Below are 26,967 nucleotides of genomic sequence, written 5' to 3'. Positions count from 1 at the left end.
AGAAGCTAGGAATATATGCCAGGATAGACGTGTGTGGCGGATCATTCTCTCTGCCTACCCCTAAGGTGGGAATGGCGTGATGGTAGTAGTAGTACCCTCGTACATGTATATTTTGAACTTTAGAGAAAATATTTAGAAAATTTTGTTAAATTAATTACATATGAATTTAAATACGCGTGCGCAACCCGTGGAGATCAGAAGAGTTCTAGTGAGTCGGTTGCGTGTGCGTTGCTTTACATTTTTCTGTGGTTGCCTGGCAGTTCAACATTTTGAGTTACTGGCCAGGCAGTCTCATACATTGAAGGTATATAAAGAGTCGTCTGGTGATGTTCACTTAGGAGCGGTAGATGGATTTTTCCTACATTTTGGGGTTTTGACCATTTTACGTAGCATAGATAGAGTAATATTTTTATAATGTATTTTACAATATAAAATATGTGCTACAATTTGTTTAAATTTTGTTATTTTGTCCGTTTAATCATAAGCATTGACGAATACATTAAAATGTCGTAATCATGTCTAGTCAAATTATTTTAATTTAAACACTTTTAATGTACAAAAAATCATCATATCTTTTATTTAAATCAACTTGGCGGTTTTGATATGTCGCGCAGCGATGGGCAGCATATTTTACACGTACCTACGTCATGTTTCCAATCACTACACAGGCTTGTGGCGCAGTGACAGGACATCGAACAATATGAAATGTCAAATGTGCTACCTGAAAGCTGATGACGTTAGACCACACGCCTAACAGGAAAGTTCGATTGAATCAGTTTCGAAATTCGATAAAATCGGATAAAATAATATGAAAAACTCCCTCGTCAAATTACTTTTATGAAACCATACCGAAACTGACGCATGAACGTCCGATTCTAATGATGGAGGAAACACGATAGACCCCGGCAAAAGTACAAAACAACATGTCAGTAATTATTAATATTTAACGCCTCTACTACCTTAAACGTCATAAGTTTACACATACAATACAAAATGTATAAAAACCAACGTGTTTTTATTGGAATTGATACATGTATCAATGTTATTTATTCAAAAGAGCTATAGTACTATCAATCAATTTAATTAACAGAGTTAAATTTTAGGGTTAGGATTATTGTTCTCATTTTGTACGAGTGGTGTAGTGGTAAGGCTTTCGTAATCCTCTACCGAATTATAGCACGCGACAGCAGGTATAACAAAATGGCCATCTTCACGATGTTGTCAGTATTTGTTTATTTTTTGGAAATATTCATACCTCAAAACGGAGGCAGGTAATCCGCGATTCTCGAATAAATTTTCCATAATCGTACACGTAATGTTTGGAGTTTGTATTCCTCGAGTCGTAAAAAGAGTGCTCGAACAATTTTAAAAGGCCGCAATAAACCCATGATATGTGTATCCTTTTTATTGGGATATTTCGTATAAGATATCACGTATTTTCTACTTTAATCGTAGATCTGCTTTTACGGTGCTCCGACGATAAATCGTATATTTATAGATAAAACAAAAACCGGTAGAAACATATTTCGAGTCGAATAACGGTTTCATTGTCTGATAAGAATATAAAACATATCTGATACGCAGGTTTAGTAATTATAAACACAAACAGCCGATGCGGGCCAAATCGACAACATTTTTGTTAGCCCTTCGTGTATCGTAAAATGTGGGTTTGGGATTGCGCAAGTTGTGTACTAGAGAGGGCGTAACACGGCGCGGAACAGATATAGTGTGAAAATTCGGGACATTTTGACGAATAATCGGTAAATATACCCGCATAGGCTTCGATCGATCCATCAAGCCACACCGCCCGAGTGTAGATAGAGACGAACACACTCCCAAATATTGATGTTGTCCTCGAACCGATTATAGTAGCGTAAACCACACAACCTATAAGTAAAAAGTTGTTGAATAATGTGTATTACCGAATGTATTTCAAAATGTACCGCAAGAAGTACGCGGGAGACGATGTTCGATGTACGTGTATATTGCCGTCATTACGGGGAATAACGTCTTTCTTTATACAAATATTCGAAGCGTGAAAACATGAATATAATTCGGGCGTAAAAGTTTCCGCGTGCGGGGGATGAAATATGGGTGGCGTGGAGCAACATTAAAGCGACTCAAACACGAGTAAAACCGAGAATCTATGATTGCGCGGAGAAAGTGAACGGGGACGAGATTAAACAACCTCGCGAAAAGGGTTGTAATAAAGGTAAGCGGGTCGAAGTGGGGCACTAGGAACGAAAATGCCGCTCACGAGGTGCCGGGAAGAAAATGTCAGTAAGGGGGGGTAGGACAGGTGCAAAGGAGAGTAACGTCGTGGAAAACGGGAAAGTTTCCGTTCCAAGAACAAGTGCGCTACAGACAATATGAAGCGGTCATAAAAAGGAAAGTTCTATTACAACGACCCGGAGAGGGGACGGATAAATTAGAGCGGGGAATAAATTAAGGCTACCGCTGCGAACTGCAACTCCGGAGATCGGGGGTTGGGGGACGAACTTTCTCTATGAATAGAAGAAAAAATACGAGACTTATTTATTTCGCAAGTTGTCCGAGCGCGTGCGTTTCTATAGCCGAGTATTTATTGTTCAAGAAAGGAAATTAAAAATTCTCAGAATAATAAAGAGAAAGAGAAAGATCAATGTATTTCGGGATAGAAGTGAGAATTTGCGAGTGGGGGAATTTATTTCCGTCAATGCGTCGAGGAAGATTTACTGAGAAGGTAAGAAAATATATTTGTCTAACGATGAAAAAAAGTCTATAGGGTTTCTCGGTGAAAATATCCTCGATTATTTATCCAGATAAAGGAAAAATCGATATCTCGAATTGAGCCTCAACAAAATTTCCTGTATAAAATGTGGATGGTGAAAAATGATAAATACAGGGTAGCGCCTGTGTATTAATCATTTTCAGGCGTGGGTATACGTAAATATTTAATTGACGGATACAAATTTCAAAAACGGATAAATAAACATTGACGGTATAACTAACAATTCATAGGCATTTGTAAAATAAAGAAATAAAACAGCACGATAAAGGTGCGTTGAAAGAGTCCTAAGGTATGTAAACATAAACACAATAGAAAATAACATACGCAGAAGATTAAATTAAAGGTTTCTTACGTGGACAACGTATTGTACCTTCTCTATATGCAAAGAAGGAATCTATGTATGTGCGTATCCTGGAATTACAATGGTCTATAAGGATACTCCAAGTGCCGTTCTTTCTTCAGGATTATGTAAACATGACTAAGGGTAGCCATCACAAAGGGATGAACTGAAGAATAAATAAGACTTTTTGAGAAAAATAGATTCGATTCTATACATAACTATCGCCGATCTACACAGGTATATCACAAACAATTATAATATTGATGATTGTATGTATTTATTGATAAATCTCAATATTTAATAAGTACTGAACAAACTCTAATTGTTACTAACTAATTTTACGCCTAACGAGACATCTTCCAGAATAATAAATTGTCTAGACGAAAACGATCGATATTCAATAATTAGTAATAAATTGGATAAACTTAACCTGAATGTTGCTTTGAATAGAAATTAAAACCAATAAAAATATCGAATAATCAAGAAAATAATGTGTTTTATTTATTTTATCTATAATTTAAAAACCCTTAAGAATAAACCTTAAACGTATAAGGTCGAGTCATGTTATGTCTCGTCAGTATTTTTAAAAATAGGTTAATAAATAAACAATGCTGGTTTATTTAATTTTAAAACTAAAAACAACTAACTTACCTTAACCAAATAAGGCCTCTAATGCCTAATGAGGCCCGCACGATAGATTTCAACTAAAGGAATACATAAAAAAACACTATATTCATAAAAACGCATCACACAGGAATGAAGACTAGATTAATAAATTTATTTTAAAACTAGCTGACCCGACAGAAGTTGTCTTGCCCGAACGTTGGCTTGCCTTGGAAAAATACTTTTTATTGATGAATAGGTACCTAGAAACTTGTTCGTGATTTAATTTTAATACTAAAAATTGTTAATATTCAAATATTAAACTTAAGTAGGTACTTGTTTATGGTTGAATTCCAAAATATAAAATGAATATTTTTTCAAATATGACATTCTTTTTGCAAACGTCAAACTCCGGTCTTCTCACCAATAGAGGGGTGTACTTATGTGGGAATAAGATTTTAAAAAATGTATTGAATTTAATATTATTTTAGTATTACTAAAAATCCAATAAAAATAAACAAATGGATAGAAATTATAAGGAATTTAAGGAAAGAATCTGATTGATGTCCATAAAAAACTAATTATGTTTGAAAACATTCAAAAACAAACTATTTTTATACACATAAAAACAAAATCTTTCCATTTTTTGTCAATGCATTCTCCTCGAATGCAACCCTGGTAGATCGATGAATAAAACATTTATGCTCTTTACTTCTTTTTTACACATTAGATTAAAGATTTTAATATCTACGAACACGCACAGCGCAAAGATCTACATTTCTCTGAAAACCGCACGTAAATCGGTTAAGCCGTTTAAAGGAGTTCAGTGACATCACACGTACAGAGGAATTATATATATAAAGATAATGGGAAAAAAAATTGTTTTCCTCATTTTGATTTTTTGGTGCGAAAATAAAAAAGGCGGGCGCTTATTTGGGTCGGGTACCTGGTCATTTTAATTTGCGAAATGATTTTAGACGTAAAGTTGGAAATTCGAGTTCCTTCGGTATCGTAAATGACTAGGCCCTCTTAAAGTGAAATACATTATCACCCGTTCATGTTAGTTAGGCCATTGATTCGAAACTAAAGTCAGAACGAGATATGGTTATGGTATACAGGCACGGTTATAAAACGTAATCAAAATTAGATCTGGTATACGGTGCGGTAGACTTTAGAGCCAAAGTTTGCCTTGAGAAATGGCGCAGAGCGTGCCAGCGGATGACGTAATTAAATCTTTAGGAACTAAAGGCGTAAACACACGAGGATGATGAGAACATCCCGAGAGAGAAGAGAGAAGAGAGGAGCCGGGGGCTAACAGATGACTGTGGTTAGAAGTGGGGTATTATCTGTTCCGGGCACATTCACTTAGCAGGCACCGGGTACAGGGACTATCCCGAACTGTGTTGTTATTTTGCATCAACAAGACATTGTTTACTTATGACATTGTGTTAAGAAGTGATGTGTGAATTTTATACGTGAAAACACAACGGTAGTATTAGTATTGAAGAAACATTTCATAGCAAGTGGTAAACGGAAAAATAATTATGTTCTAGGCAATGTATCTTATAGGATTTTAATAATTTAAGGATTTTAATAATAAGGATAATTTTAATGTCCCCTTTCGCGTGACAAGAAATAAGCACTTATTCCATCTGCCAGTCTGTAGCACTAACTATGCACAACACTCTTTCCTCTATCGATCTTGCTTTAACTATAATGTATTTTTTCATCTATTGATATATTTTACATACCCCATAATTTATTTAAAAATAAATTAAGACTTATTATTTCTGGCTGCGATACGATCCCACTTACTATTTAATGGTGCGCGCTCCTGAACACTTACTCCCTCACTAATACACATAAACACACATCTACACTTACTCTCTTACAAATACACATAAACACATCCTTTTTTTGTAACACAATGATATGTATGATTTATATTTTGAAACTTTGCTGGTCTGTCTTTAAACTGTATTTTTAAAAAATGTTATTATATCACTGTCGACTGTTTGTTTCTGTAAAATAAATAAATAAATAAATCAAATATAAAAGAAAGTTAATGCCGCATTTTTCACACATCCGTCGTTGTTCCTGAAACCTTTCTTTAAAATAAATAAATAAATAGGATACTAGCGGACCCGACAGACGTTGTCCTGCCCAAACGTTTCCTTGTAAAAATACTTTTTATTGATAAGTAGGTACCTAGGTACTTGTTTGTAATTAAATTCCAAAACTAAAAATTGTTAATATTAAAATATTTAATTTAACTAGGTACCTAGGTACTTGTTTATGGTTGAATTCCAAAACATAAAATAAATGTTTTTTTGAATATGGCATTTTTTTTGCAAACGTCAAACTCCGGTCTTCTCACCAATAGAGGGGTGTACTTAAGTAGGAAGATTTTCAAAAATGTATTGAATGTGAGTTAATATTATTTTATCATTACATAAAATATATTAAAAAGAAGTAAATGGATAGAATCAAAATGAATGTAAGGAAATAATCTGAATGAGATCTACAAAAAACAAATGCTGTTTGTAAACATTCAAAAACAACCTTTTTTTACACACAAAAAACAACATCTTTCCATTATTTGTAAATGCATTCTCCTCGAATGCAACCCCGGTAGATTGATGAATAATATATTTAATGCTCCTTATTTCTTTTTTACATATTAGATTGAAGATTTCAATATCTACGAACACGCACAGCGCAAAGATCTATATTTTTCTGAAAACCATACGTAAATCGGTTTAGCCGTTTAGGAGGAGTTCAGTGACATCACACGTACAGAAAAATTATATATTTAAAGATATGCGATTTCATTTTTTCTCGTGAACTAAAACACGAGTAAAACAGCATTGTCATGTTACCGACTAAGTGGTTACCATGTCCCAACAAAAATGAAAAATAATAAAATATTCCAATTATTTACTTTGAAATATGGCAACCCGCGCAGAGTCGATAAAACAGGTCGCCACTGGAACGCGTCTCTCTCTCTCTCGTCACAATGTCGTTGACAATGAAGCATATTCGATTTAAGCTCCATAAGGTGAATTTTACTGAAAACAAGATGTCACCTTAAACCAGAAGGACCGGGGTCAAATCGATCCCACCTTCATAACCCTAATTATAATGTCATGTTCATAATTGAATAAATTTGGAATCTATTCTTCTAATGCATCTTGAAAATAAGATGTAATATTCAACTTTCGGACGAGGAATCCGCTCTATATTTATATCATATTGGGGATTATCCCGTCATAAAAACATATTTTACATTTATTGAAGTATAAAACGAGAGGTAGTTGCAAAGTAGAAAATACCCACTTCATAAGGAATCCTCGGCAGTTTGAATAATCAATGAGGAAAATTCATGAAAAAGATGACCATCGCATGGAATTCATTATCGATGTCCTCAAGCAGATGACTGAAACACTGAGAATATTGTATTCTTGTTAAATTTACCTAGTTGGACAGATTCGTAGTTTTCTAGTTGTAAAAGTACAAACCGTGCGTTTATTGTAGATTTAAAAATAGAACGTCAGATTGTAGTTATCTACATTATTTTAAAATCCTTTACCTTTTTATCTTGTAATAAACTTTGTAATACACGGACATCTTTCATTTAATATTTGTCGGATCACCCGTGGAAAATCTGTATGTAATGTCAATTGAAATATTTTTATGGAGTAACTTGTGAAAGACTGAGTTGTTTGGTGGGGACACTTTGTGACGGGGATCATGGAGGGCCTCCTTAGCTACTTCTCTTGAATTCTCCAAGCTCCCGGTCTAAAGCGTGACAGCATTCAGTTAAAACTGCTTTACCGTATTTTTCATTCTTGACTCCATTATCACAATTCACAATAAACTTTGATTAAAACAAAAATATATTTTTGTTTGTGATTCTAACGCCTTTTCAACCATCCAATTAGCGTGGAAAAAACATATCAAAGCGGTTATAAAAACACTGGGTTCAATTACTGAGGTAATGAGAAGAACGGAAGTCTTTGATAAAAGGACAAAATTTATCATATACAATGGTTTCATACTGCCACACTTTGTATATTTTTTTATTTTTTATTAATTTATTTCACATAAAACTTTATATATTTTATTTTCTATATGAACACCTCACTGGGCATAACCCGTGTCGAGGCATTCATTTACATTATATTTATATTATGTTCTAGTACGTAAATATAATATAATGAATAACCATAGAATTAAGAATAGTCTAGAAACCGCATACGCGCATCAAACAGAAGGCGACTAAACTACTCTTAAAAGAGTAGTTTTACGTTTTGCCCATTAGTTTCTTTGCAGACGTCTCTCAGTACGCAACTTCCGATTTGAATTCAACTACGCCGTGTTGTGTCGTTTTAAAGTGTATATGGATTAATAATGTGGTCACAGAGTAGTAAACAAATGCGAGAATTAGTTATAAGGCAAATGAATAAAGCACTTGAAGTAACATTTAATTTTAATGAATATACTAGAACTACAGATTTATGTAAAATAACAAAAATACTCCATTTAGATTAATCAATTTACACAGAAAGGGTAAAGATTTTTTGTCAAATGAGTAAAAAGATATATTTTCACTCTGCCAAGATAATAGTTGAATGAATAAATATCATTCTTTGCAATGCACATGACACCCAGGCTTGTGGAAAATCACGTAACTACCCCTATATCGGAAAAACAAAAAAAAAAACAAAACTTAAACTATATGTTAAGAATGAAAAATATGGTAAAGCAGTTTTAACTGAATGCTTTTTTACTCGTGTTTTAGTTCACGAGAAAAAAATATATCATACATATGCATCCTATAGGATAAATTGCCAATAAAGGGGTTAATTATTATGATGCGGGGAATCAAACATTTTGCTGGGGGAAAAAATCGTTAAAATTATATCCATATTTAAAAAAAAAAACAATCGCGTTTTTTTTTATTTGAACAATTTGTAAATAAGCGAAAAGTAAGAAAAAGGCTTGCTCATTATGTTTTACATGTCAAAAATTAATTATCGCGTAAATTTACACACAAAACACAATAATCCTCCTTTTGTATAGGTATTCATAATAAATTAATGTGAAATCTGTAATTGGTCTAAACGTTTTTAATTGTTTTCTTGTGCCTTGTGTATGATTTTCATAATAAATAAATAATTACTTAAACTCTATAACTCTAATTAACAGTATTTAGTTATGTTATTTTACTTAAAAAGTCACAAAGTCACTGCTCCAAATATTAATTTTGGAACGGTAAGTTTTTGTGTTTTCTGCTAATAAAATACGAAAGCAAAGAAATTTTACTACACCAGTAAAATTTAAGACTTTAAATTAAAAAAAGGATCGAGGCTTTACTGACAGAATAAATTAAGTCATTAAAACAAGTTCAGAGATAATCGCATTTAAAGCTTTTTTATTCATTCAACGCATTATTTCTTCCACAATTTTCTTTTATTTTATTTTTTTTAAAGCTTTGAAAGAGTCATGTTTACTTGAGATTTTAGGCATAGCATAAAATTTGAAATCAACATCTTGCACCTTTATTAAAAAATATTCTAAATATATAAAGACCGTTGACTTAACGCATTCTGTCAGTATAGCCGTGATGGACATTAGGGTGGGCCGATATTTTTTTTTTTCCGAATTTTAAAATGAAAGGGGTCTAAAAAGTTGCCTTTTGGATTACTCAGAATGCAAAAAAGTATCAAAAAAAATATTCGATACTACTTTTGGCCCTCAATCAGAGCTTGAAGTTTTCGAAAAAGTCGATTTTTTTGGAGTAAACCGGCTGTCATTTCGTATTTAATTAAGAAAATCAGTCTAATTAAATGTTATAATGTGCATTAAATCTTATTAAATAAGCATCTAAGGGCGTGAGTTGCACTTTGTTTTGTAATAAATGGGTAGCATTGTTTTAATAGGCCATTGTTTTCGTCAATATTAGCCAGGCGCTAGACAGAATTAGTTCCGCGGGGTGTAAACTTTTTCCATTTCGGTGGTTTTAAAGCGCGTTCGAATTTGTAATCGAATTTGTAACATTAAGTTATTTCTTTACTAACACAAAATAATTTTATCAATATAGATAATTAACAAAAGGTTCAGACAGTGATAAACTTCAAACCTCGGTTGAGGGCCAAAAGTAGTATAAAATATTTTTTTAAATAATTTTTACGTTCAATGTGATCCAAAATGCAACTTTTTAGACCCCTTTCACTTTGATGTCTAAAAAAAAAAAAAACCTCATACATCATCGGCCCACTCTAATGAACATATATGAGAAGAACTTACACATATGCTATAATCGTAATAATATTATATGTATTGCGAATAGCACGATGAAAACTTTTCACGAGAAGAATTGTTCAACGAAAGGCTTGGCATTCGTTGGGGTAAAATAATGCACCAGGAAGCGCGGTGCACAGTGCTCGCAGATTGAACTATGGTGTTTTATATATGTCTATACACGAAACGGGGGAAGGATTCCATTATAACCGCTGAAATGCTTGCAATAACATCGTAACTAGATTCAAATTATGATAGATAGTCTGAAAATGATCTCGTCTGAGTTCAAAAAGCATAAAACACGAGTATCTGCGAGTCGAAGGCGTGTATATTATCGCTCGGGATGAATTTCCGCAAGCATTGGGACTTAAGTATTTGGCCAAACATTGCGGGGGAATCGAACGTATGGGGCATGGAATACTCCGCCAGTGTGTCTAAACAAATATTTTCATTTCTAACCGACGAGCCGCAGTATTCACGGAGCCGGCTGAGAGAAAATCCTCGCTTCCTCGAAGGGGAACGGAGGGATGAACCGGGATATAGGAACAAACTAAGTCTTCTTGAATATCTAAACGAGCATCACTCAATTCCTACGCTCGGTAACATTATTCGGGAGTACATTCTCCAGTATAACTCGCGAGGAACGCCCGTGAAGGGCCCGAGGATTAAGCTTGTTTAAATTTCATAAATTGGTCATGGTTTTCTATTTCCTGGGGCGGCGAATTATTAATCAAACAACACTTTCATCTCGTGATCTTGTAAAAACACAAAGCTTTGTTTTGCGTCGTTTAAGCCAATTTCAAAAAGTAATATTTTGCGGAGATTGCAGGTACCCCGTAAAGTATACAAATATTCTTCCAATGTATTGTAATGAAATTCAAGCTACTCCTGCCGAGTACTGGATTTACATACATATTGTATTATAACACGCTGATATTATATAAAACACACATTCGCGATAGCTAAAACTAAGCGATTTGGAAACCATTGGCAAAATGATATTGTTTTTCTTATATAAAAGAAAATATTTCTAACAATTCAAAGGATCTCATCAAACCATTGTCAGGATATTATTAAAAGGGTTACTTTTTTACCGGTAGACGTAGAATATTGTGCAACCTATGTGACGAAACATATTGGGTTGGTATATAAGTAAATCTACAAATAATGTACTTAATCTTTATATATATAAATCCTCTGTACGTGTGATGTCACTGAACTTTTTCTAAACGGCTTAATCGATTTACGTACGGTTTTTAGAGAAATATAGATCTTTGCGCGCGCTGCGCGTGTTCGAAGATATTAAAATCTTCAATCTAATATGTAAAAAATAAGCAAGGAGCATAAATGTTTTATTCATCGATCTACCAGAGCTGCATTCGAGGAGAATGCGTTTCCAAAAAATTGTAAAGATGTTGGTTTTTTGTGTATAAAAAAGTTTGTTTTTGAATGTTTACAAACAGCATTTGTTTTTTTTGGATCTCAATCAGATTCTTTACTTAAATTCCTTATAATTTCTACCCATTTTTTTTTTCCTGGATTTTTAGTAATACTTATATAATATTATATTCAATACATTTTTAAAAATCGTATTCCTACATAAGTACACCCCTTCGTTGTTGAGAAGACCGGAGTTTGACGTTTGCAAAAAGAATACCACATTTGAAAAAAAAAAAAATGTTTTTTCGGAATTCAACCATAAACAAGTACCTAGGTACCTACTTATCAATGAACAGTCTTTTGCCAGCGTTCGGGCAGGACAACGTCTGACGGGTCCGCTAGTACAAATATAAAATACCAATATTATAATAAAAATAAAAATAAAAATAAATTAGTATAATATTGTAATTTTCCAATTTAACGTTAAAATGTCTGCAATTGATTTTATTCTTAATTTATGGAGATCAGTTAATACGGAGTTTTACGAAACGAAAATAAATTCATCAGGTCGATGGGACCAAACACTATCTACAGATTAGGGTAATTAATTAATCACAGAAATATATTGTCATGTATTGGCACGGAGTGATATTAGATATGAAAGAGGGTAACTCGTATATAGGGCGGAATTTCGCAGAGCATTTCCCCCAGGGCCGGACGCGTGCGAGGAAATGCCAAATGAAATCGACAGGGGGCGGATGAGTGAAGGGCGCTCCAAACCCGCTACTAGAAAACCATTATTTTCATAGGGATAAAAGAAACCCCTCTCTTTTTCTCTCTATCTCTTCCCTTTGCAACGCAAAGATTAACGTAGCTAGGAACGCGGCGCAGCAATTGTCATCAATTGAAAATAAAAGAAAATAGCGACGGCTATGTTAAACTTTATCAGGCTTCGGGAAACATTCGCAACTTTATTAAAAAATAAATATTTACAAAATAAAAATTCTTCGTCCCAAAACTCATTATCCAGAATTTTCTAAGCAATAATATGTGCACAAAAATGCGTGGTTATTTTACTGAACAAGCTACTAGACGTGACATATATTTTTGTTTTATTTTGAGAGGCAGTAAAACAACACGAAAAAAAAATTAATTATTGACTGTGCATCTTTTTAACTGCGTACCCAATAATTAAATATTGCAGAACGAGCGATTATGTATATTTTTATTCGTATCTTCTAACTGCTAATAATAAAAATCAAGGGATTCAAGTGTTTTAAAAGTTTAGAAACTTTCAAAACACTTTAAAAAATAAAGAGTAAACGATTAACTTCAATACTGTTTCATGAGGTTTTTTTTTGTAATTTAAGACATCGAATTCATAATTTACAATTATTTATTTTACATACGCCCAGAGGGCTTTCATATGACAGTTACGAAATTGAAATTTAAGCGTGTTTATTTATTTATTTAGGATAATTTATATAGCGCCATTTTTGTGTAAATCACCTCAAGGGCGCTGTATAAAAAGCATCCCAACACGCTTTGCAGCTACAGAGCGCATAGGCGGTTGGGATTTTAGCTCCCCATTCCCATTAATGTAATTATAATAATTATATAAGAGCTAGATTACAATACGCCTTGCAGCTGCATAGCGTGTGGACGTTTAAAAATCTAGCTCCCATTTACACTGCACAAAAAAACCGTTTACAAATATAATCTAGATTACATGTCCTGCAGCTACAGAGCGCATGGGCGGTTAAAAATCTAGACCCCATTTACAGTTTAAGTTAATTTTGATATAATATGAAAGCTAACATCACAAAAAGTCTAACAGCTACAAAGCGCAGCGACGAGTGGAATTTCAGCAACATAAGAATGATTTTAAAAAGTTTACAATAAAAAAAAACTCAAAAATAATACATCGAGCAAAGAACTAGTAAGTATGGCAATTTAGTAAACATGTATCAGCACAAAAAGTAAACGATAAAAAAATGTAGGTCTAATAAATATGTACGTAATAAACAGTTTAAAAAAAAATCTTTTAAAAACAAAAACACGCATTTAAAATATAAAAAAAAAACTATAAACAAAGAAGCAATTGTAAAACAGCAATTATTGTATAATAATTCATTATTTATTTTTTATATAAGCTCATAAGGCTCTTACACGACAGGTACAAAATTAAAATTAAAGCGCTTCATGGTATAATAAGTCGGGTTTAAATCGGGTTGTGGTCCTGTGGCTAGTGTCTCGGACTCACGGACCAAAGGTCGGTGGTTCGAATCCCATTCTACCCCAACTCGATTCCATTTTCTAATAGTGAGTTATTTACAACTCGTTGAAAATGGCCCTCAAAATTAAATATTTGGGTAAATCATAAGAACGCAAATATTTATTTAAAAAAAAAAAGTCAATATTATTTAGGTCTAATAAATATGTATTTAAAAAATAAATATTAACATAAATAGGTGTTTTTTAAATTATCGAATAACATTATATTGGATAACAAATTAAGGCAAAAATAGGTATTATTATTAACCCAACAATATTCTAATTTACTTCTGCTGACTTTTATAATTTTGATTTTTCAACACGATCGACTTTTACGATCCACCAGTTAAGTTACGCCGTGTAAAGGGTAAAAAGTTTAATAAGATCAGTGTGAACGGAGATATTCTGAATCAGGTAGAAGAATTTTTGTATCTAGGAAGTATGTTTACTAGGGATGGAAAGACCGAAAAAGATATTAAAAGGCGGGTGAGTGCCGGGAACAGAGTGAACGGTGCACTAAAATCTACTTTGGCAAACGAGTGTTTATCGCAGGAGGCTAAACTAGCAGTTCACAATGGAGTTCTAGTGCCAACTCCAATGCATGGGAGCAAAGTATGGAATAGGAAAAATGATGATGAACGTAGGTTAAATGCTGTCGAAATGCGATCCATCAGGCGAATGTGTGGTAGGTGCACAAATGTCGAGATCCGTGAACTGTGTAAGGCTGAGATATGCATTATCGACAGAATCAAGAAAGGGGTGCTGCGTTGGTTTAGACATGTAGAGCGAATGCACAACGAAAGAACGGCTAAAAGGATCCACGATGCGAATGTTGATGGATGCAGAAAACGAGGAAGACCGAGAAAGACGTGGTAAGACATGGTCGTAATTAACAAACGAGGCACCCGTATCAAAATAGTTTAATGTGTCACAGCGCACAATGAAATTCGGAGATGCCGGCATAACAACTAATCATAGAGTTACTAATCAACTGTTGTAATGTTACCGCTATCGGGAATGACTAAATTGTAGCATATTATGTTTTAATAAATAATAATTGCATTTATACAGGTGGCCAGACACTCGAGGTAAAAAAAATGTGATGATGGAACACTCTCAGTCCTGTAAAATAAAGGTCTATTATGTTTAGCAAGAATGTTAACTGTTTTCGAGATATTACATATTTACCCTTTTTTTTTTTTTTTGATTAGTTACCTAAAATCATATTTTAGTGTTTTTTTTTCTGTATCTATAACAAAAAACGTATCAATACCTGGGGTGCAATTATGAATCTTATCGCGGGCTCGGGAAAAAAGAAAATTTGAGATTTTTTTTTTGCATGCACCTTGCTTTATATATGGGCTAACTAATGATTAAACGTCAAATTTATGTCGAACTATGAAATGTCAGTTATAAGACTTTTTTAAAAACGGAAAAAAAACTAATACTTTTTTGTCAATTCAACCTAATTAAGTGTTTTGGGTAATGCTTAAGGTTGCAATAATGTTCTAGATGAAAATCATCATGTTCGGTTTAACGTGTTCGCATTTTTTTATTGTTTAATTATTTGAGTGACCATGTATGAAGCAAAGTGTTGTGGCATGCAAAAAACATAAATCCTCAAATTTCTTTCTTCTCTACCCTGTGATTAAATTCATTATTACACCCCTGATCACACAAAAAAGGAGATCTACCGCATTATCAGAAGTAAACTAAAATACCAGGATTTTAAAATAATTTAACTGTGTGAAAGAACTGAAGGGCTTAAGAATCGGAGCAAAAATGGGTGATCTAAATGCTAATTGTCTTTTGTATGCCGATGACGACGTGCTTCTTGCTAACAACAAAGAGGAACTGCAACTCTTGGTAACAAAAGTCTACAATGTATGCAAGACAAGCGATTTGGTGATTATAGTCGATAAATCGAATGTGATGGTTTTTGAAATAAATGAAAGTATGACTAAATGTGAAAACACTGTGAATGGAGTTACACTAAAAGAGGTAGAGGAATTTGTGTATCTGGGAAGTATGTTTACTAGGGATGGAATGACTGAGAAAGATATTGAAAGGAGGGTGAGTGCCGGGAACAGAGTGAACGGTGCACTGAAATCAACCTTATATAAGCAAATAAATGTTTGTCGCAAGAGGCAAAATTAGCAGTTCACAATGGAGTCCTGTTCCCGACTCTGATGTATGGGAGCGAAGTATGGACTTGGAAAACCATGGATAAGAGAAGGCTGAATGCTGTCGAAATGCGATCTCTCAGGTGGATGTGTGGTAAAACTTTGTACGATAAATGCACAAATGTCAAGATTCGTACATTATGTAAGGCTGAGATAGGCATTATCCACAAAATCAAGAAAGATGCTCTGCGCAGGTTTGGACATGTAGAGCGAATGTTGATGGATGTGGAAATAGAGAAAAACCGAGAAAGACATGACCAAATCCAATAAATACTTAAAGATGGACATGTTAACAATCGGCGCGCGTGCATGTGAAGATGTATGAATGTAGAGAAAGCGAGATATGTATGCAAAGAGAGAGTTATGTGGCGTTGAATCCTCTCTGCCTTCTCTTAAGGATAAACAGCGTGATGGTTTGTTGTTGTTGTTGTATTTCGTAATGTATCTCAAAAGAGATAAAGAGTTGAAAATCGGGTTGTGGTCCTGTGGCTAGTGTCTCGGACTCACGGACCAATGGTCCGTGGTTCGAATCCCACTCTAATCCAACTTTATTTCCATTTTCTAATAGTGAGTTATTTACAACTCGTTGAAAATGGCCCTAAAAAAAAAAAAAATATTTGGGCAAATCATAAGAACGCAAATATTTATTTTTTTTAAAATAAAAAAATAATAAGTTACTTAAAAAGTAATATTAATATCAATGCCAAAGTAATATTTATTCCACTTATATTTAATTTTAGGTAACTAAAGCGATGTCAAGATAATATAAATAGGAAAAAAAATAATATCCCGAAAACGGTAAACATTCTACAGAACATGAAAAACATTCATTTCACAGGTCTTAGCGTGTTTAATCACCACCATTTTATTTTACCTCGAGTGTCTGGCCACACTGCATAGATGGATATTTTGCTTTCCGTTTTAAGTGTGGCGACTCTAAGTGATTTTAACAGCACAGGGAAGAAATTATCATAAAAAAACTTACGCATTCGTGCTTCAAAATATGTAGTCGAAGACATTCTGTAGGAAACCGGAACATACCTGGAAAAGGGGAAAATACAGAGAATTAGATATGTATCATGTATAAACATAGGAGAGTCGTCTTTCTTTCTTCATCTTAAGTAATAAGATCTAATCCATATGAATGAAGGTCTACTTATTATACGAGGCGATGCGGTAACGTTTGACGTGTTGGGTAATATACCATATGTATTATTCCAATATAACGGGACAATAAAAACAACGGCTTCGCAAGCTATTTATCCTTCTACTATTTTAGGAATTGGCTGTCGTAAAAGAGAGACTTCGGAAAAACGACTTTATTTTGATTGACATACATGAAGCGAAATGTAGGCTTTTCGGAGCAGTGACCTACGTTCGTGAGTTACACTATTTTACAGGGCCGTTTACACGTGACAATACAATAGATATGACAATATTGTCGTGTCCCAGTTCCGTGAACAGACACGATCGCACAGGACAGAACGCTGGGACAATACGATAATTCAAATTGGATATTCCTATAGAAAAAAAATATTACATATTATTATAGTAAAGGGGATTCTGGAGCTGTCCATTCTATCGACGTGATCTCTTCAGAATCTTCTCCTTGTTCTGCCTCAAAGTACTATATCTAGGGTATCGCAAGTCCGTCTAATTTCTTGATTCTGGATTCTGTCCCATAGAGTTTTTCCTGCTATTGCCCTTAGTTCTTTCATCTCTGACGTTCTGAGCAGTTTTTTTGCTCTCACCGTATCTGCCCTCGTCTCTACTGCATACGTCATGATTGGTCTGACACAAGTTTTGTATATACGAACCTTGCTTTCAATCGGCATGTGTTTATAGCGCCATACACTCGAGCAACCAGAAATTGCCGAGGCTTTATTGGTTTTATAAAATCATTAATTCTGAATTCGGATAAAGATACGTAGAACTAGACAAAATACTCTCTATTATTGTCGCCCTCCTCAAACCAACTATTTTTATTTATTATTATTTTTAATATACAAAAAATATCTTACATACATTAGTTGATTACAGAGACACGGTTCATAGTAGCACAACCAGGAACGAACCATGCCTGTGAACCTGCCCGACTCGCTAGAAAATCCGTGTTGGGGCACTTGCAATGCATTCATAAAAATACATGAACATACATACACACATACACACACTCACACACTCACACACATATATATACACATTATAATTTATAAATAATTATCAAGTGTCACAATTTGTCGCTCACCTATACCGCGATTAGCAGACTAGGGAATTAAGGTACCTCTCATATTGACATTTTTAACTCGAGTCTGTGAATTGAAATTATCTCTGTATAAATATTTTATGATGTTCTATACTAACGATTAATTTGCAAAAGCTACTTATGCTAACGATCTACTGTTAACTTATTTTATGTACATAATATACCGACTATTTTATATCTGACATACATACTCGTACATATAGGTACTTTTTCTTGTTCTTTTTATTTCTCTTGTTATATATCCGTGTTTCCATATTATTAATTTTTGTAGAACTGAACTCATTTCATTGTTATATTTAATATTGGAAAAGGCACTTGTGCCGTACAGTAATAAAAAATAAAAATATGATAATTCTGACACGTGAGCTTTGCGAAAATGTGAACAGAACGACGTTTGTTACGAGTGAATTCACGAAAAATATTATTAATTTTATACCAGGGTTTCGATGACAATGGGAAGTTAACAGAGTTTTCTTCGACTGTCTATAAAAAGAAAAACCAATATTTGTGTATGAAAATGAGTATATTTGCATAAACATCTAAAGTATCTTCGTCGGTAACTTATAATTGAACATGTTTAGAAGAAAAAATTGTATGCATATTCTGCTTTTCATTTCGAAAACTTAATTTTACTTTGTAGAAAAAATTGAAGATAAATGTTAACTTCCCATTGTAATCGAGCCCTAGACGTATTGGAATTGTTTAAGGATGAAATAAAATATTTTTTTTATTGAAAAGGGATTTTTTTCTGCCGCCCTTTTAGGCAGAATTTGTTTTTAGGAGCGACAAGTTCACGTCTAGCAAATTGGTATTGTCACAAGGTCTTGTCCGTACGTGTTCACGCGAGGAAAATTTGGCGCGCGCGGTAGTGGGGGTAATCATTGTTTACACGTGGACAATGGTCGAATTCTTGGACAAAACAATATTGTATTAATTACGTCTAAGCGGCCTTTAATACGAAATGAGGGAGAAAGTACTACAATACTGATCCTGTAAAGTGAAGTCCTACAGTTCCGTGTGTGAAATGGAACCAGAACCCTGAAAAAGTGTTGATGGCTGCTCTCAGGTAAAACTCTTGAATAAGAAAATAGATTGAAGATAAGTGCGCTTAGTTGAGTAATGGTTTGGGCCTACCATTCTTGAGGTCCTGGGTTCAATTTCTGGCATGGTGAAGGTACAATTCGTAGCGGTAAGTCCGCATTGTTCTCAAGTGGTTAGCGCGTTCGCCACAACTGAGGTTCTGGGTTCGATTCCTGACAGGGGGGACGGGAAATATTGATTTCAAAGATGGTTCTAACTTCGATATTTCATAGTTCCTAAGCTGGCATCTGAAGTGTAAGACTGATCACCTCATCTCTACGTTACAGATGATCGAAGCATTCTGGCTTTGGTTTAGGAATACAGTGTCCTATGCACCACTGGATACAGAAAGAATGATGATGACGATGAATACGAAATTGTTACGGATCTGTACGGAGAATGCGGAATTGGGTAAGAAGGTGCTTTCGGAAGTAACAGGCCCGCGAGATCAACAATAGAGAAATGTGTCACAGGCACACCTCTAGACGACAAACAGCGCCTCCTCGAAGCGGGAAGCGGCGGATAGCGGCGGGTAGTGGCGGGCTGGCGGGTAGCAGCGGGCACCCCACAGGCCGGCCGGGCGCGGAGGAAGAAGGCCCCGCAACACATTCCGAATGGAGTATTTGTCAAACAATCCAATTGTTCGCGCGATTCGACGAGAATGAATCGCGGCTGTCATAGTGGATATGAGCCACTTTCAGGGTGGCAATATTTACGGGCGGCTTGTGGAACGGGGGGCTGAACAGAACACACAAGTAAACATAAATCGTCACCGGCTGAATAGGCGAGGGCGGTCGCGGGCGGCGGAAAAGAGGGGGCGAATGGCTGCGCCGGGGTCACCGTGTCATCCGGCAGAGAAAATCCTTAGGGCCAGTTGCACCGAAAAAAGTTGGGTTAAAAAATAATTGTGGCTTTATCTTACGTTTTTTCGTGCAACCCATTTTGACGAGACAGCGACGCGTTATTTGAGAGGATGCGTGGTCTAATATTCTTTATACAAACGTATCCCCGTATTTTTTCCTTGAATTATGGCAATAGAGCCATGATGTTTTTACACACTTTGGAGTGTCGCTAACGATTGTTCTTTTTAGTTTCTAACAAATTAGGATATCTTTTGTAGGACCATATAAAAACCCCTTAAAACGCCTACTTTTATCTGTTGTCTTTGGACGTACGGTATACAAGAATGTTAAACTGTATGACGCAAAAAAATTTAGTTAGACAAAATCAGTCCATTGCGACGTGCAGTTGCCTTTTTCCTACAGTATTTTGGGATAAATATGCTCTTGTCATTACATCACTATAAAATTGAACAAAAACCAAGAATTCAGCATTATGATCATTTTTGTAACATGAGACTTAAAGTGACTAGTCTTTCGCATCAGGTACAAGTCCAGGAACAATGGAATATTGCGGTGAAGAACCAACACAAGCCAAGATGAAATAATCAAAACTACATGCTTTTCGCTTCGACCCGAAACGAAATTAAAATAATAAATCCAATCAAAGGAAACAATTTAATCTAAATACATCCCGAAAATTGCCGGAGTGAAAATATTTCCGAAGAAGTAACCTTTGTCGGAGAGCAGCTCAAAAGCTGTCAGAATCAGAAATAGAGAATCTAAAGAGGATCCGAAAAAGTCGTGTCACGTTTAGGAAGTTCCCAGCGAATTATATTTACAATGATGTTCGAAAATGGGACATTTTTCTTGTGCCCATTAGTACTACGATACTGGGCAAAAATAAATTGATATGCCATCACAACCTTGGTACATCTAGTCATGCCGAAAGCCAATTAACTATCCATCTAATTGTGTAGTGGTTAGTGCGTCGTCCTTCCGTGCGTGAGGTTATAGATTCGATTCCTAACGTTGTCACAGCGAAACACTAGTAATTCTACAGTAGGTAATTTTTTTATATATTTTTTTTTTTATATTTTTTTTTATTTAAATTTTATTGATAAACCATTACGGGTTACACACATTTAACAAAATGTTTTCACTTTTAAAATTCACATTCTACTGTTAATAATAATATTTTTAACATCTTTTGTAAAGGTTGCTGAGTTGTCCGAGTCTTTTATTTAGTTTTGTCTGGTAGTTTATTGTATAATTTCAGTCCATGGTTTATAAGTCTCGATTGTCCTTTTCTCGTTTTAAAAGATTGTATATGATATTTTTCTGATATTCTCGTATTGTGTTCATGTTTACTACAATTTTTTTCAAGTTTTAATTCTTCGTCTACAATTACATCAGTGGCTAATTTATGAATAAATTTTAAAGATTCTAGTTTAAAGAGTTCAGTTACGTTTAATTGTTTAGTTAGTTCAAAAAGTTCTTTAGTTGCTGTTAGATAGAGAAGGTCATATACTAACTTTAATATTTTATTTTGCTGTCTTTGTAGTCTGTTTATGTCATTTTGATATCCTGTTCCCCATAGTAGTTGCATATAACATATTTTAGTTTTTATATATGCTTCATACATTAATTTTTTTTCCTTTATTGGAACAAAGTTTTTGATTTAAAAAATAGACTCGATAAAGTTGCCACTTTGCTAATTAAATTGTTGATTTGAATTGTCCATGTCAATTGTCTGTCTATTATATTCGGTGTGCGTCACGAGAAGATGCATGAACTTAGAGAAAGCGAGATTCGTAAGCAAAGACAGAGAGATATGGCGATCTATCTTCTCTACCAAACTTACTTCTTACCTACCCCTATGAGGATATAGCGTTATGGTTTGTATGTTGGTAATTATTAATTTGCTCTCTTGAATTAGGAAGGAAAATAATTATGATTTAACAATCGTGTAAGTAAAAATTTAACATTGATACCGTTATTGCAAACCAGTGAGGGCACTTCCTCCACATACACGAAAAACCGCTTTAAAGACCGTGGGTTTCTATCGGTTTCGCGCAACAAAAAAGCAATGTTTTTTGTATCAACAAACGAGTAAAATTGTAATATTTTCAATTTCAGGAATCACGATTTATATTGAATTTAACTCTAATATTTCCACTGTAGGTTAATCAAATTATATGGGAGGGCCTTTGTCAGATATTGTCATTCTTTCTCATAACCATATTGCAAACAAGAGTGGTAGCAAAAACCGGGTTTATTTGTATCACATTCAGGTAGAAAAGTCTATGTCCATAACAGCATTTTTTTATAAATTAAATAACATCAAATAACGTCATGATTATCATTACTTTATAATTAAAATTATCGTACACTAATGTACAGTCCATTTAAATATTCAATAAATCTTGTCTTATGTGTTGCGTAGCAAAAAGTTTTCATCTTAATATTAAAATCGGACACTCCCAACTCAACAAATAAAACGTTTTCATATAAACTCTTCAAACATGTGTACACAACCAAAAATTGTAAGTTTACTTGTTTCGCCGACAGGCACTAACACATTAACATAGGCTTATTAAACATTCGAGCGCAGTGTAGATAGATGGATAAACATTTCACAGGTTTTTTTAAAATTTTTACAAATCGTATTATCTGCGGTATGATTTTCGAAGTTTTGTATTTCTGAAATAACTCCGCGTGTGACGTAACGGGTTCTCTTCCGCTTATTCTCGATCAGATTGAAGCTCGAAGCAAATTGGTCCATTGACGGCAAACAAACTGGAAATTTTCTATAACGCTCATATCATTGGTCGATTCATATGAACTAGTGATGTCGTTCGAGGTAGTTCGTTTTTATTAAAATATTTTTTATTATTATCGTACATTTTCAGGAAACTTTGCGGAATAATTTAATACTCCAGTTTCTACCGCGCGTAAGAAAACATTTATTGTATTAAATTTCCCGTAGGTCAAAAATTTCTCATTAAACACCTGGGCGGTTTTACACTACAATATTGTATGGATCCCGAAGCGCAAAACGAATCATTTTACCTTCATGTACCAACGCAGTGCCCTATTCATCATTAGGTGCGAATAACTGAATGAGACGACAAAGAAAATTATTACATTTTTATTCATTTTTCGGTTTTCAATTTGTATTGTACATGGACGAACCCGGAAAACGGGACACTGAACATTTTCAAGGGGTGAAAATACAAACAAATTGAATGCGAACAAGGTGAATATTTTGGGTTGGTGGCGATAGTGAATCACTTACCTAAATCAGAGGTCGGCAAACTTTCATTCGAAACAACCAGATCGTTGAAATGTTAAGCGCAGCGACCCCGGCCATGAAGCAAATAATATAGTATGAGCCCCATTGCGGGTGAATTAAACTGACATTTTAAATGTGAAGTTGCTTAAATTAGCTTTCCGTAATCAGTAAAATCCAAAAACCTTTTTTTCCTGGTTCTTTATGTACAAAACATCAATGTTATTTAAAAATATCAAAACAGTGAAGAAAAAGAAAATTGGCAAAAAGTACATAGACCAAAAAGTTTGACCACTTGGTCAGTTGATTTACGTCTCCTGCATAGGTAGGCAATTCTGCCCATAAAACAACAGTTAAATATTTGCTCATTTTATTTTATCTGTAGCTGCATACTAATTTGACATACATATTTTGCATACGAAATTTAAAAATATAACGTAGGTTTTTTTTAGGGATTAACCCGCTAAGCCTTGATTTTGAGGCTTGTCAGCAAGTGGGATAGAGGGGATATGGAAGGAGGTAATGAAAAATACAGCACAACACCCAGACCAATTGAGAAAAAAATCTTTCTTGGATTTTTTTTCTTGCAACTGGCGGGAATCGAGCCCGCGACGCCAGTTTCACAGTTGGCTGTCTAACCAACTGCGCCACGGCGCCTGTCTATAAAATAGAGTCTTTATTCTTATATAATTAGTTTATCACGTAATTGCTAATGGAAAAAGATTCTATAATTTTTTTTTTAATCGAGGTGTTGTAGAATCAGGTCGATTTTAATTAATTTTTAAATTTATTTCAACAGAGAGGGAAAATTTTTGAGAAGGGGATATGGAAGTCTAGGCATTTATAGGGCTTATGACCTGTCATTGGCTGGTTTAAGTGGCCACTTTACACACTGTGTAACATTCCCCATTCTGCCCATGTTTGAACATCCACATTTCCTCAAATCTTCCATCTAAAGTCAACAGATGGAAGATTTGAGGAAATGTGGATGTTCAAACATGGGCAGAATGGGGAATGTTACACAGTGTGTAAAGTGGCCACTTAAACCAGCCAATGACAGGTCATAAGCCCTTTAAATGCCTAGACTTCCATATCCACTTCTCAAAAATTTTCCCTCTCTGTTGAAATAAATTTAAATATGAACAACTCCCTAGGGAGGAAATCCAGCCAGTCTGCAAGCATTTGGACATAATCAAACATTGTTTAATTAATTTTATTTATTTAAAACCCTTTTTGAATAATATTTTGACCTATTTTGAATAATATACACGAGTAGGTTTACAAGTGATAAAATGTACAAAATAAACAAACACAAAAATACAAATGGAAAATAAAAAAACAATAATGGGACTCTAACACAAAATGGCTAAATGACTTAATAAATTATAAATTATTCTACCAGTAATAAACAAAGAACAGGAAAGTGAAAATAATAATTATCACTAGATTTGTATATATAAAATAGCGCTGCCCGTGTTTTTAGAGGAGCGTGCTGACCTCATTTATTCGTGCCATTGATCGGGAGGAGTCGGAGGATCTTATGACAATTTAAGGTACGAACATATCAGTTAATGTCTAAGCGCTAGAAATATGTTTGTGTCTTAGTAATATGTTGTGTTGCAAAAAAAAAATTAAGTTTGAAGTCTGAAAAACGTTTAAAGATATATAAAAAAATGTTGTACTTTATGTTGAATGAATTTATAAAATAAATATATAAATAACGTGAACATCCAGCGGGTTGAAATCAGCCCGCGGAACGTTGTTCGCCGATCCCTGGTTTACAAAAGAGCGAGTGAATGCGTTCAGCCGGTGACATTAGCAAAGGATAACTTCCTGGCTCGGCGTGGAATGCGGGATGATTGATGATGGAGAGGATACGGAGTCGGGTGCTCCTCAGTCCTCAGCAGCAAGATGGCCGGATTAATTGGCCAAGCCGACCGTACGCGTACGTGATATATGGCGGAGCGGGACTAATGGATGACATTTCTTATATTACTTTGCTTGACCAAAAACTTACAGCTGTGCATGAATTTTGTAGATCAACTTGTTCTGTGTCCAGGCGGATGAAGAATACCGTAGTTCTGTACATGAAATAATAATCCTGGATGAGTGTTTTCGACACGATGGCTTCTCACAGGTAAAAATCCTAAATAAAAAAATCAAATGGAGATAGGTCCGCCTCGTTGTTGCGATCTACTATTTTTAAGGTCCTGGGTTCGATTCCTGGCAGGATGGACGTGAAATATTGATTTCAAAGGGTTTTTTCAACTGCAATGTTTCATTGTAGCTGGGCTGGTACTTGGAGCGTAAGACTGATCACCTTCCCTCATATAACAAATGATCGAAAAATACTGCATTTGGTGTACCAATGTGGTACCCTATGCTCTACTAGGTGCGGAAAGAAAGGCGGATGATGATGACGATGTACATTAATTTGATTTACAAAAAGATAACTCAAAAGACAAAAAAAAATTCATGAACGAATTTTTATTATTTTTTTGTACAAAAAACCTTGAAATTCTCTTCACTAGAATAACCTGTAAATATAGTGTTCAAATTTTTATTTTAGTTGTTCACACTGTATTTAACTTAAATATTGTTTTATATCTTCTGTGCTTAAGTTATATTTTTAATTATTTTTGAAAGATTTTTGTTATCTGTCAACTTAATTCTTTAGAGAAGCATATTGAACAATTTGGCAGAGAAATAATCAATTTACCTTTGACCAATCATTGTTCTTAAGGGAGGAATATTGACAGTGATATTATTCATTGCCCTTGATATATAATCAAGTCACAGGGGGATGATGAGTCCATCTCCAAATCGGTCTGGCAGAATAATTTTCACGTGTATTAAGCGTATCTCATTATTGTGAGTGACAAAGCATAAATTACAGGTGTTCGATCTGTAATCGGTTCATTTCAGCGACCACTTTACACACCGTGTTTACGGCAATGCTAAACATAATTACATATAATTAATATTATTCTTAAATCAGTTTATCACAGAACAATAGTTCCTTTATCTCTTCTGAAAAATATTATTATGTTTTTTTTTAGATCGGACATTGAATAAAAACTCGGTATATAAATTACTGCGTGAAAGTTGTTACATTAGAAGTTAATAACATACATAAATTAGTAAGGGTATGGAGAAGTAAGTTATTTTTGCCGCCTAATATGGGTTTAAATTTGTTACACAGTGATCGTTTGTTAGAAAGCACTCAAAAGTAAACACGACTACGTACTAATGAGAATCTAATCGTTACTAAAAAGATAATGCAAAAAAAATGTACAAATAATATTTTTTAAATCTTTCAAGAGATGAATAAACCATGAATGACTATAAAACTTGGGTGATATTTCTGTACGGAAATCGCTACATTTTTTTAGTAGTTAGAAAAAAAATACACGTACAGAGTATACCTTGAAAAATACGAGCATCTCGAAATGAACTTCAAAATATTAATATAAATTTATTGCAATACACAGAGCGAGAAAACATTTTTGAGCAGGAAATATGGAAGTCTAGGCATTTTAAGGCTTATGATCTGTCATTGGCTGGTTTAAGGGAGGAAATACGGGTCCTAGAGAGGAAATCTAGCCTGTCTTTAAACCTGCCTAAAAAATATTAAGTA

At 34.3% G+C, this 26,967-nt stretch overlaps 1 protein-coding gene across 3 annotated transcripts in view; it reads right to left on the bottom strand.

Moving 5' to 3' along the window:
- Positions 1-26,967, bottom strand: part of LOC148281955 (uncharacterized) — a 375,794-nt gene that overhangs the window by 258,768 nt on the left and 90,059 nt on the right. For 2 of the 3 annotated variants that reach the window (XM_088225820.1, XM_088225819.1), the window contains exon 2: positions 16,839-16,894. The exons of the other annotated variant lie outside the window; for it this stretch is intronic. The gene's annotated coding sequence lies outside the window, so the exon portion shown is untranslated. The remainder of the gene's footprint in view (positions 1-16,838; positions 16,895-26,967) is intronic. 3 annotated transcript variants of the gene reach the window in all.

This window comes from Micrasema longulum, unplaced genomic scaffold (assembly GCF_059751315.1).
Source record: "Micrasema longulum isolate JH-2025_06_02 unplaced genomic scaffold, ASM5975131v1 h1tg000389l, whole genome shotgun sequence".
In the NCBI taxonomy this organism is placed as follows: Eukaryota; Metazoa; Arthropoda; class Insecta; order Trichoptera; family Brachycentridae; genus Micrasema; species Micrasema longulum.
Note: the sequence above shows the minus strand (reverse complement) of the source record. Positions and strands in the feature narration are given on the sequence as shown.